The sequence below is a fragment of the Wasmannia auropunctata genome, unplaced genomic scaffold, assembly GCF_000956235.1.
Source record: "Wasmannia auropunctata unplaced genomic scaffold, wasmannia.A_1.0 LD335787.1, whole genome shotgun sequence".
Classification (NCBI taxonomy): Eukaryota; Metazoa; Arthropoda; class Insecta; order Hymenoptera; family Formicidae; genus Wasmannia; species Wasmannia auropunctata.
In genome coordinates this window covers 231,415-242,854 of record NW_012027103.1, presented here as the reverse complement: position 1 = coordinate 242,854, position 11,440 = coordinate 231,415, and the positions used below count along the sequence as shown (strand labels likewise).

The window sequence follows — 11,440 nt, the reverse complement described above, 5'->3', positions numbered from 1 at the left end:
TCTGCTTTTTGTATCAATATTCAAATCCGATCCGAGTTCAAATCTAATCAGAAACATCGGATTTTTATTCGATCACTACTTTTCGGAAGAAAATGACGAACTACCGAGAGTATTATCTTATTATGAAAACCCTTTTAATTAAGCTGTTATATATATATATATGGTTATATATATAAATATATATATATATATATATATATATATATTTATGGTTTAAAGATCTCGACAACAGAAACAAGACGCTTTTTAAAATTGTGAACTAATTAAATAGCATCCATACTTAATATTGATTTGACTGATATATAAATGAATGATTATTTAACGAATGTGTTCTGCATGTGATAATTTGATGTATGAAAGGAATCGAAATAAGTTGGTCTGCTGAATCGATAATGAATAATTACATAGCAGATGTTACATCAAAAATATATTCAATCTTAATTTTTTAAATATATTTAATAATTTGCCTGATAAGAAAGTCTATATACATATAATCAAATATAAACATACATAATTATATTTGTCTACCAAAAAAGAATTTGAATTGCGATTACATTACACTATTAATATAGAAAGAGTGCGCCCGGTACCGGATACTGCTCTGTACTGTAAAGAGATATTAAGTATCTTTTTACTGCCAATAGATAATTGCTTATGGTGCCTATTTAAATAAGTGTCTACTTTTGTGAAACACAATTAGTTTTCTGGCTTTTTTGTTTAGCCAATTAAAAGCTATTTATGAATGGAAGTGTATTGAATGTTAAAAATTAATGCTCTTAATAACTTATTGTCCGAGAGGGTAATCACTCAGAAAATATATGTACACTCGCTCACTAAAAGGTTGCGACATTTTCTTTTTTATAGGTTTCAAAACGCATTAATATTTTGCAAATGCGGACCACGATTGGTGTTATACTGCCTTTAGACTAAAGATAGTACATTGTGGTTTGCATTTGCAAAGTATTAGTTATCTATAAAGTATATATTACGTATATTAAATATAAATTAGAAACCTATAAAAAAAAAGTGTCGCAACCTTTTAGTGAGCGAGTGTACACTTGGACTTCTAACTTCAAGATTTCACCGGACTTTACGGACTCCATCCGACTTCAAGAAATTTAATGGAATTCAACAGAATTCTGACAAGTTGTACACCGGAATTCAAGAGTGGTTACCTCCTCGTTATCCTATATATCTGCTGTTTTACCTGATAAATTATTTAGTATTTTTTTGTACTAAGTTTATTTATCATTAAGTGTAAAATAATTATATACACAATAATGAAACGACTGAAAACGTGAGATAGAGTGATTTTATAAAATTATGAAGTACGATTTGCTGAGTACCGTACAATAGCAGTTTTTCCAATACCAGAAGTAAAAGAAAAATTTTAATAAATTAAAGGAATTAGGCTCGTAAGAATAATCAAATATATATTGAAGTAATGCCTATCGAGTCGACACGGGTGTTGGTGTATTAATTTTTATTACAATATCCAACTACATACAAACTGCGCGCGGCAATATTTGTCGGTTTTGAAACACAGTTCTTACGTGAAGCCGGAATCCACTTGTATCTATAATTAAATTGACAAGCAATTTAATATCTTTGATACTAATATGCATCTATAAAAATCTTCTCCCCCCGAATCTTAATATTCGATGTATGTCGATTTGTGTCAAATGTGTCGATTGTGCTTCCTAAAAGAAAAGCAGCCATAATCTACTATATAATCTATGCCATTGTAATTTTGTAGTAATTGCGTGTTCTCCAAAGCTATTACATTTTCTTGTCCTTGTTGTAAATGACATAACAACACTGATAATGTGCTCCCGTAGAACAGCGTAGAACTAAGAAATGGTACAGAAGATGTGAATTATTACAATTTTATTTGTAATAATTTCTCGGCACAAACCCTCTCCGGGCACGTATATTAATCCATATACTTCAAATCAGAAATAAAATTTTCAAATCTATTAAAGTAATTAGAAAATTAAGTAGAAATTCCGACTAAAAAAGATTGTATTCAATCGGTAAATAGACAACTTTAAAATCCCCTTAATAGATTTGGAAATGCTGTTTTTCCAAAATTAAAATATAGACATTAATACGTGTCGGACGTCGGAGTTTATGACGAGAACAAAAAAAAAATTTATAATTCAGATCTTTATCATTCCTTAGATTTAGAAAGAAGTGCGCGTAATCAGTACTATTGTGTCACCTGTGTTGTACCGTATAAATTTACCTTTATCATAAAACAAAATGATGCAATAGCGCTGATAGCACAATTTAAACTTACAAAATTACGGTAGTTAAACTAGTAAATTATTTGAAGAAACATAGAGTTCTCAGAATTAGATTTAAGATATCTAATTACTATCGAGAAAATTGTACACAAAAATTTTTATACATTGATATACCCTAATAGCAATTTGCTGCAAGATTGCTGTAAATCTGAGGAAGCAGAGATCATAACGTCCTGCTGGCAAAATATGTCAAGAATTACTGCAAGAATTGTAGCATTCTTTCGCCAGAATTCTGCACATTACTTCTGTGGAAAGAATCTTATATTATCTGCTGGCAGACTGTTTACAGATCGCAATTACGGAAAGAATCTGCTTCAAGACAGCTCGATTTCTGTAGCAAATATCTGCAAAGTTTATTTGCATGTACAGTGCACGAATCTTGCAGCAGATTTCTGAATTCTGCTGCAATTAATTGCACGCAGAATTTGCTCTGCAGAAAATAGCAGAAGATGCTACTATAGGGTAGTAAATATATATAAACCTATGCACACTACTACATCAATGTCGCGCGCGTTCATGTGCATAAATCGCTGATAAAACGACGACTCCATGGAATTCGGGAGATCCTGAAGACCGAACTCTCAGGCCACTCTCAGGTTTCTCTCTGACTATACTGCACACAACATGGAGAGCTGTGGCGCCCATCCGATGCACTTGACGTTTCCCGGAGGCACTCTCTCTTTGGCGCACGTCCGCAGTATTTGCTGCGGCACTCGTTCGAATGCCCGGCAAAGGGCGGCAAACATCTGCTCCGGTATGTGAACGTGTCTATTAGCGATCCCAGACTGAAGTAAATAACGCCGTTTTTACTCTGAGAGTCCAGATATATATAATCCTGGAGGTCCACGGGCAGTGGCTCATCGAAATATGAATACCTGCGATTTCTTTCACTTCTGGCGCCACGTGGATGTGCCACGTTCACAACCGGATGACCGTTCATTAGGATCAACGATATATTGGACCGGAGAGTGTCAAAATCGGACAGATCGTGCGCGAAGTACTTTCTCGCAACGTCATAAGTCGGTCCATCGAAAAGTATTTTGCGGAATTTACTTTTCGTTAAATATAGAGTAGAAAATATAGAAGTAGAAACGTTTATATCAATTTATTAGGGTGCTTTATACTCATAGTCTTATATTTAAAATATCATATAAAACTATCATTTCGATACGTTTATCCGCTAGTAATTATCAATTAAGTGATCATTAAGTTTATCATTCAGATAACACTGAATGGAATTTCGAGCACTTATATGGCGCATACTACTTTCATTAAAAATAGCAGTCGATAGACATTAATTTCTAACAGTAATTGGGAAATAAATTCCGCGCATCTATTTTCCTATCTATAACCTAGTTTGCTGATCAGTAGAAACATCGTATTGATCGACCTTTCAAGTAAACTCATTCGCGTACTCATTCAGTATGCGAGCTGAAGAAATTAGAGATGTAGCTGAGATTCTTAGAATTCTTTAAGATGTTCGATCATGGTAATCCAATAGCCACTATTCTGCAGGGTATATTTAAACTAATTTAAAGCATGGACGACACCCAGGAAGCATTTGGTCACAAAAATCTCGATCACAAGTAAATCAAAATGTTCCTTCGTGTCGATAATTCTTTTCATTTCTGGATGGCTCAATACAGACTCGCAAAGATCGCTAAGAGACAGAATATTTTGCCACGTCGTGCCATTAAAGAACGTTGATGCGATTCAGTAAAGCGGACGAAATGTCCACGTCGGTGAAGTTGGCCGGACGAATCCTCTGAGAGAAGTGCGTCACCGCGATAATCTCATGACCGCTCGTAGAGATCCTCTTCAACAACGGCACATATTATATAGTGACTCCTCATGTTAAAGGGAAATATCGCTAGACTCCTGGCCTCATTGACCGCACCGAGCAAACAAATAATTAACACCGTCACTGTATCTTTATTGTGTGTCGAGTGTACGCGTCACACTTTGGGCAATTAGTCTTTCTACACGCAAATTATTATTTAAAAGAAAAATCATTTAAAACATCTTTATAATGTGAAATATTGAGTCAATTTACGTTTGTGGAAAGAACGTAAGGAGCGCGCGCGCGATTATTCTACAAATACGTTAACAATATTTTAAGAATATTTTTTTAACAGTATTATGTCGGATTTGAAAATACACTATGATCAATTATAAATATATATTACTATTGTATTTTATTTTGATTAATAATTATACATATACAGGGTAACTGAAATAAGATAACAAACTTCGGAGACGAGCTCTCCACACCAAACATGAAAAAATTTATATGAACATATATATATATATATATATATGTCCGCAAACCCATTGTTACTGATATACCTATAGTTCAAAATGTTTAAGTATTATGCCCGCTAACCATGAAGAGTGGAGGGAGGCACTTAATGCCTTTATTCCATGAAGTTCTAAGCGCCAATGAAGATATGCTACGCCAACGCATTTTCGATGTTGTGAAACTTAGAACATATATTACTGGAAGGAGAATTGCCTATACCGTCTGTGTATCGAGCTGGAGCCAACATCTGTGCGAGAGACAAAGGTATAGGTTCCCAATTGACTGCAATGTCATGTTGCGCATGTGTCATTCAGTTCCCACTCAGTCCGTTTTTCATTTCTTTTAAAAAGATTTTCGAAAAATAAGAAATTAAGTAAAACGGGCTGGGTGGGGACTGAATACCTTTCTCTCTCGCACAGATGTTGGCTTCACGTTCAGCGCTCAATTCTCCTTCCAGTAATATATGTTCTAAATTGTGAAACCATTCGCAACCGCCCCGGGATCTTTGAAAGAGTGCGACAGTCCATGATTTGTCGTGTCTAAGGATCCTTATGCAGACACCGGCGCTTTGACTCCTAACGTTGATTGACAGAAAACGATTAGTGGGAGTAAATAGTAAGAGAATTCTCTCGCTATTTACCCCCATCTAATCATTAGCGAGAGAATTCTCTTACTATTTATTCCCACTAATCGTTTTCCGTCAATCAGCGTTCGGTGTCAAAGAGCCGGTGCTGCATGAGGATCCAGCCTAATTAGCGTGCATTCAATCAAATAGGAGACACTTCGAACATTTGTTATAATTAAAAAATTGAAAATAAATAATATTAAACAATAATAAATATTATTTTTTTATTTTCCCCCATTTAAAACATTTTAAGCTGTGTCTCAGTATCAGTAAGTTTGCGGACATATGTTCATATAAATTATACTTTAATATTCTTTTCATGTTTTAGTGTGAGCTCGCCCTCGAAATTTATTATCTTATTCCAGTTACACCCTGTATTTAATACTAATAATAATTTAATATTATTAATAATTTTTGTAAAAATTGGGAAAAATTTGTCTTTATCCACAATAACTACAGGAGTCTTTTAGTTTCTGAAAAACTTTCTCTTTTCTTTTTTATACTGTTCACTATGATTACACTATCAATTGAGTTGTTTTACTTCTTATGCAGAATTGTCTTGACAAAAGTAATGCTATTGAGGCAATAACTGCATTTATATCTGAATACTAATTTGTAGTTAAAAATAAAAATACGTGTTTGTATCTTTGGCATTTTAGTCTATATCTTGGAAATGAAGAATAAATGAGTCAACTCATGGTGTATGAACGCTTTTGTTAAGAATAATTATTTGAACGCTAGCAAAGTCAGCAAAAATACATGCATAATGTATCTGACTCTCAATTTAAAACAATAATAAAAACGAATAAGACTGGCAAATAAAGTGTCAATTAACGCAGAACTTATGCGTGAATTTTTACGCACCAAGTCCTGCGCTGTTGATTCTGTTTTATTTGCTTTGATAAAACTAGCAAAAAAGCTTGTCGATTTTGCAATGGAATACCCTGTACAGATCGATAGATAGATGGGGCAGTCTCGCACTGTGCTTGGCACTATATTTCAAAAAACTGCACACCATTACTTTCGGTATAAAATATAACTGTTTCTTTTCATATCAGCAATGCAAAGAACTCTCTAAATTTTTTGGAGTGAAAATACTGCCACTCGGCCATTCGAGTGGCAGTATTTTCATTCATTTGGAGTGAGATTCACTCCAAAAGAATGAAAATTCACTCCAAAAAAGTGAAAGTCACTCCAGAAAATTTAGAGAGAACATTTGATTATATCTAATTATATCTTATATCTTATATCTAAAGAAGTTTAATAGATATATCTTCAGAAATCTTTCTAAATTTTAAATATACAATATTCTTAAAATTATAATAATAAGAGGTATTTTAAGAATTTTTTTTCATCAAAAATCGCTTAAGACGATCTTAAAGTCGTTTTATCGACCAAACGTGATTATTTTCCAGTACACTGTTAACATAATTGCAATTTACAGATTTAATAATCCTTTTCCACGATTATAGGTATCAATGTATTTCCGGCTGGTAGAGATGCTAAGAACGAAAAAAATTTAAGAAATTCAGACCTCCATATGTATATATGTATGTATATGTATATATTCTTATATATATATATATATATATATATATATATATATTGTACTTTTATCGTATACTTTTATCGTGGATTAAAACGAGAGTATATCACTTTACAGTTCCATGTGCGAATTGTATAAACAGTTTCATTGATTTGTAATGATCGTATTGAATAAATACAATAGTACAATAATAATAATCCATTACATTTTTTTATTGTGTTTCTACCACAGTATTCTTTCAAGCTAGTATACATTTTATGTGTTGATCTTATTAGTTAAATTTCCCAAAGTAAAAGCACTGTAAAAAATTTGTTATTTTATGCGACTAATAGAAGTTAAAATATGAATAAATAGAAACTTGATAGATACACTTACATCTAAAAGGTACGGTTGTGAGAATCATAGATCGCGGATATAATACACCGTGCGTTTACATTCGACTTATTGTGACGGTGTGTTACAATCTTTGTGTTTAGGTCGAAACAATCAATTCTTCTTTAACGCGTTCTGAACGTAGCAAAGAAAAATTTTAACTGCCGATCGATTTCAGAACTTGAGGAACTTGAAGAATTACGCACGCAACGAAAATGAATGGAAATCTAAAATAAAACTTTTGAAAATAATCTATCATTTGCTACCACTGAATCGTTTAACACTATAATACTGAAGTTTTAAATTCTGTGATCCGATTCCAGGAGGCCAAAGATTCCAAAAAAGAATCTGCTATATTGAATGCCCAACAAATTGATTCTTGATGGGCAAAAGTTAAAGATTGAATATTCTCACGAAGGTTTACACAACTATGATGGAAATCAATAAAAATTTGAAGGGAAAAGTAAAAATGTTGCAGATAGAATTAAATAATTGAAGAAAAATTGGATGTATCATCAAATGTTGCATATAAGATGATATAAGATTTCCAAATATTCTACGAGTAATATACATTACTTTGATTTCTTCTTTGATTAAAGACCAAAAGATATTCGGTTTAATAAAATGATATTAAATGGGATTTATAAAGAGAGTTGCATATTTTTAAAACTGCCAGATAGTTGACATCTGTGATAGACATAAAATAATCGTCTTTTTTCATATCGGCGATAAAAAGAACGTTTGATTGATACCATGGAAAACGAAATTTAATTTCGTATTTATTGATTGGTCTACTTGAAATTTTCTATTTTGGTTTCTAGTTCTTTTAAATGCTGTAATGCATCTTGTGCGATTGTAGCACGAGGAGCTGCGCGGCAGCTTTGAGTAACAAAAATTTTCTCCACCAAAATTCGATACAAATAAAAAATTTTCGGTTTTTAACCGAATTCAATTTGGTGGAGAAAATTTTTGTTACTCAAACTGTGAGTACTGTGTACTTACACTGTAAGTACACGTTGACAAATCAAGTTTACAATTTTCCAGCATGGAAGAAAAGCTCATAATTACAGTAATAAAGGAAAGTAAGATGCAAGTTAACATTTATTTGATGTCACGAAGTTGAAGGGGATTTTACAGGACTTGATGCTTTGAGCATCAATTTATTAGATTACCCTTGGCAAATTTAATTGTAATATTACATACTACTTGGTTCGGAGCTACGGAGATGCACACGATTTGCGACCACGTGGTGTGTTATATGAACAAAAAATTGTAAGCTTTACATTAATATTATATAGAAATACCAAGCCATTATATGGAAACCATCCGATTTGTACCGTTGTTGGCGTTTTAAGATCTCAATTGTTAGTTAACATTACACGGTCTTTTCTGATACTCATTTAAGATGCATTTCTTCTTCTTCTTCATGTACCATATCCGGTCTCCCGGACGTAGACAACCTCTTTTCTGCATATATCCGTAGACATGACACCTGCAGTTTTAAATAACGGTTTTTTTAACAAATACTCTCGATGATTTGCCGTTGTCTTCCAAGAAGTGGCGATTGCTTCAAACCGAGATTTAGAGATATATTGGATTTGAACCTGATGGGATCTTCGGCACAGAAAGCTGCCGTTTGCACAAAGCGTTTAAAAGAACTAGAAACCGAAGTCAAAAAATTTCAGGCAGGCCAATCAATAGATAAGAAATTAAATTTTATTTTCCATGGTATCAATCAAATGTTCTTTTTGCCGATATGAAAAGAGACACTTATATTTTATATCGAAAGTAAAGGTGTGCTGCAGTTTGTTGGAACTATATAAAATTCACAGTAATATTGGCGAGCACCAAGATACTGCTATGATCGTTCGTTGGCCTTCTCTCTCAATTTAATTGTGTTAAAACACAGATACGATCGGATGTATATAATTGCCTTATATCTTGTGTTATGCAAAAGTCTGTGCTACAACCTTAACAATTCATCGGACAAACGTAATCAGGATTGAATCCTATTGAATAAGAAATGGCATCAATGAAAGCACTGAGCGTTCAATTTCAGAAGTTTTATTTAAATAATAAATAATTTTATATAATGTAAAAAATTAGTTACGTTTGAATCAACGGAAATTGAAGAAATATGCTTTTTAATATTATTTTTGTTATTTCTCGCTCTGTCCCGAATTGTACGTCCGTTTCGTTTACGATGCAGACAGCGAAAAGAATTGCAAGTGAAACAAATAGCCGTTAACGAAAATGCAGGTAAATCTCTGGATGCCTCTTCATACGGATGCATTAATGCCATATTCGATTATGGAGCCATTCGCGACGCGGGGGATACAATTTCGGATTATCAGCGTGGCCAATCTTTCTAGGAGCGAATCCTTCTAGAAAGTATCTTCAAAAAGCATCCTTCCCGCGCATCGCGTGCGAGTGCGGCCGCTAATTTTAGCGCTCGAGACGCGAAGCGAGGACGGCCGACCGGGACGCGTATCTTCTACCCGATTCTATCGGTACAGCGACTCTATTTTTGCTATTTCTTAATCTGTATCGCGTACGCGTGCACTTTTGCCTCGCTCCTATTGAGTTACGTGCATTCCCCTGGGCAACCGTATGCGGGGCGGCAACGCCACGTGGCTGGCACATGGCACACGCCAAATATAACGAACGCGGCGAAGCGGTTGCTCGCGGCCGTTGGCCATTTATGGCCTAACGTGACCCGAAGACGCGTACACGTGTGTATATTTGTTTCGCTTTGCTGCATTTCCTCGAAATCTTCCGCCGTTGAGTCCATAATGACCATAAACTCATCTGTTTTAATTATACCCTCTCATTTCGTGTTTAATTAATACCTCGACTTTCGTTTAGAAATGATGATTTTTGTTTAGAGAGCAATGAAGGAAAGCGTAGGAAGAATATGAAATCTGAAATGAAGGAATCTTCCATAATGTTCTTTGAAAGAAACTCGAGAATTTAAATAATAAGTACGAGTCTTTTTAAAATCTTATGCAATCGTACAAATGATATCGTTGCCCAATAAAAATGGATTTGCGAGCCATCACAATTCGCACATTGATTATCCCAAATATGCAAATGTCAATGTCAGTTTTACATTCAGGATATTCAAACGTATTTCGTTTTCCCGAAAGCGTCATTAATATAAACACTCGAGATGGCACGGATAATCGTTTACGCACAAAGTGAAAGTTCGGGCTACATTCTACGATTGCACGAAGAAGTAGTGAATTTCTCCTTTAAAGTCACAGACGCGTAATGTACATGCAAAGTTTACCAACGTAAAAACAATGTTCTTACATCATCGCTCATATAGTTTAAAATATATAGTTATTACATAACATATGATTTTATTATCGTTATAATCATAAGGTACAATAAGAAGAACGATCCGCCGGGCAGCAATATGAGCCGACGTCGATGTGGCCGGTAATGGTCGTCCGTGTCTCTCGTTGTCGATAATCATTTTTATAGGTGTCGCAAATGCCAAAACTTACGCCATCATTAGCGAGTGAGCGTGTATTATATATATTTATGTATAATATGTACGTGTATGTGTGCGAATGATGATATTAGGCCGAGGAAAACTCGTTGCTCGGTGGCTCTGAGGAGACTATCAATAAATTAATTAACGTTCATAAACATACAGTCAGTGTTGTTGTATAAACTACAAAGTACAGTACAGTTTGGTAAATGTGTAGCATAAAAGCACTTGAACAACTGTCTTATTTCCCTGTCATTTTTCATATCTAATCTTCTATCTCTGTCTCTCTCTTTTTCTCTCCCTCTCTCTCTTCCCCTCGCTCTTTTTCTATCCTTCCTTTCTCTTTCTCTTCTTTTCTCGCGGCCTTTGTACGTGTGATAAATGTAGTGTGATGAAGCATGATCGTGTGCGTAGAAAAGGGGACGAAGAAGAGAAAGAGAAGAATCGTGAATGAAGGGTGAATGTGATTGATTGGTGAACGTGATCGATTCTCGGCACGGTGTGTCTTTAGAAGCACTTGCGATGAACGATACCCGGCCCGGACTCGTCGTATTCCTGTTTGGAGATCCACATCTGCTGGAAGGTTGACAGGGAGGCCAGAATAGAACCGCCGATCCATACGGAGTATTTCCTCTCGGGGGGAGCGATGATCTTGATCTTGATGGTAGAAGGCGCGAGAGCGGTGATCTCCTTCTGCATACGATCGGCGATACCGGGATACATGGTGGTACCACCGGAGAGGACGGTGTTAGCATAGAGATCCTTGCGAATGTCGACGTCGCACTTCATGATGGAG

The 11,440-nt window shown here is 34.8% G+C and overlaps 1 pseudogene; it reads right to left on the bottom strand.

Moving 5' to 3' along the window:
- Positions 1 to 10,490: 10,490 nt before the first annotated feature.
- The window catches only part of LOC105456069, a 2,814-nt pseudogene continuing 1,864 nt past the window's right edge, over positions 10,491 to 11,440 (bottom strand).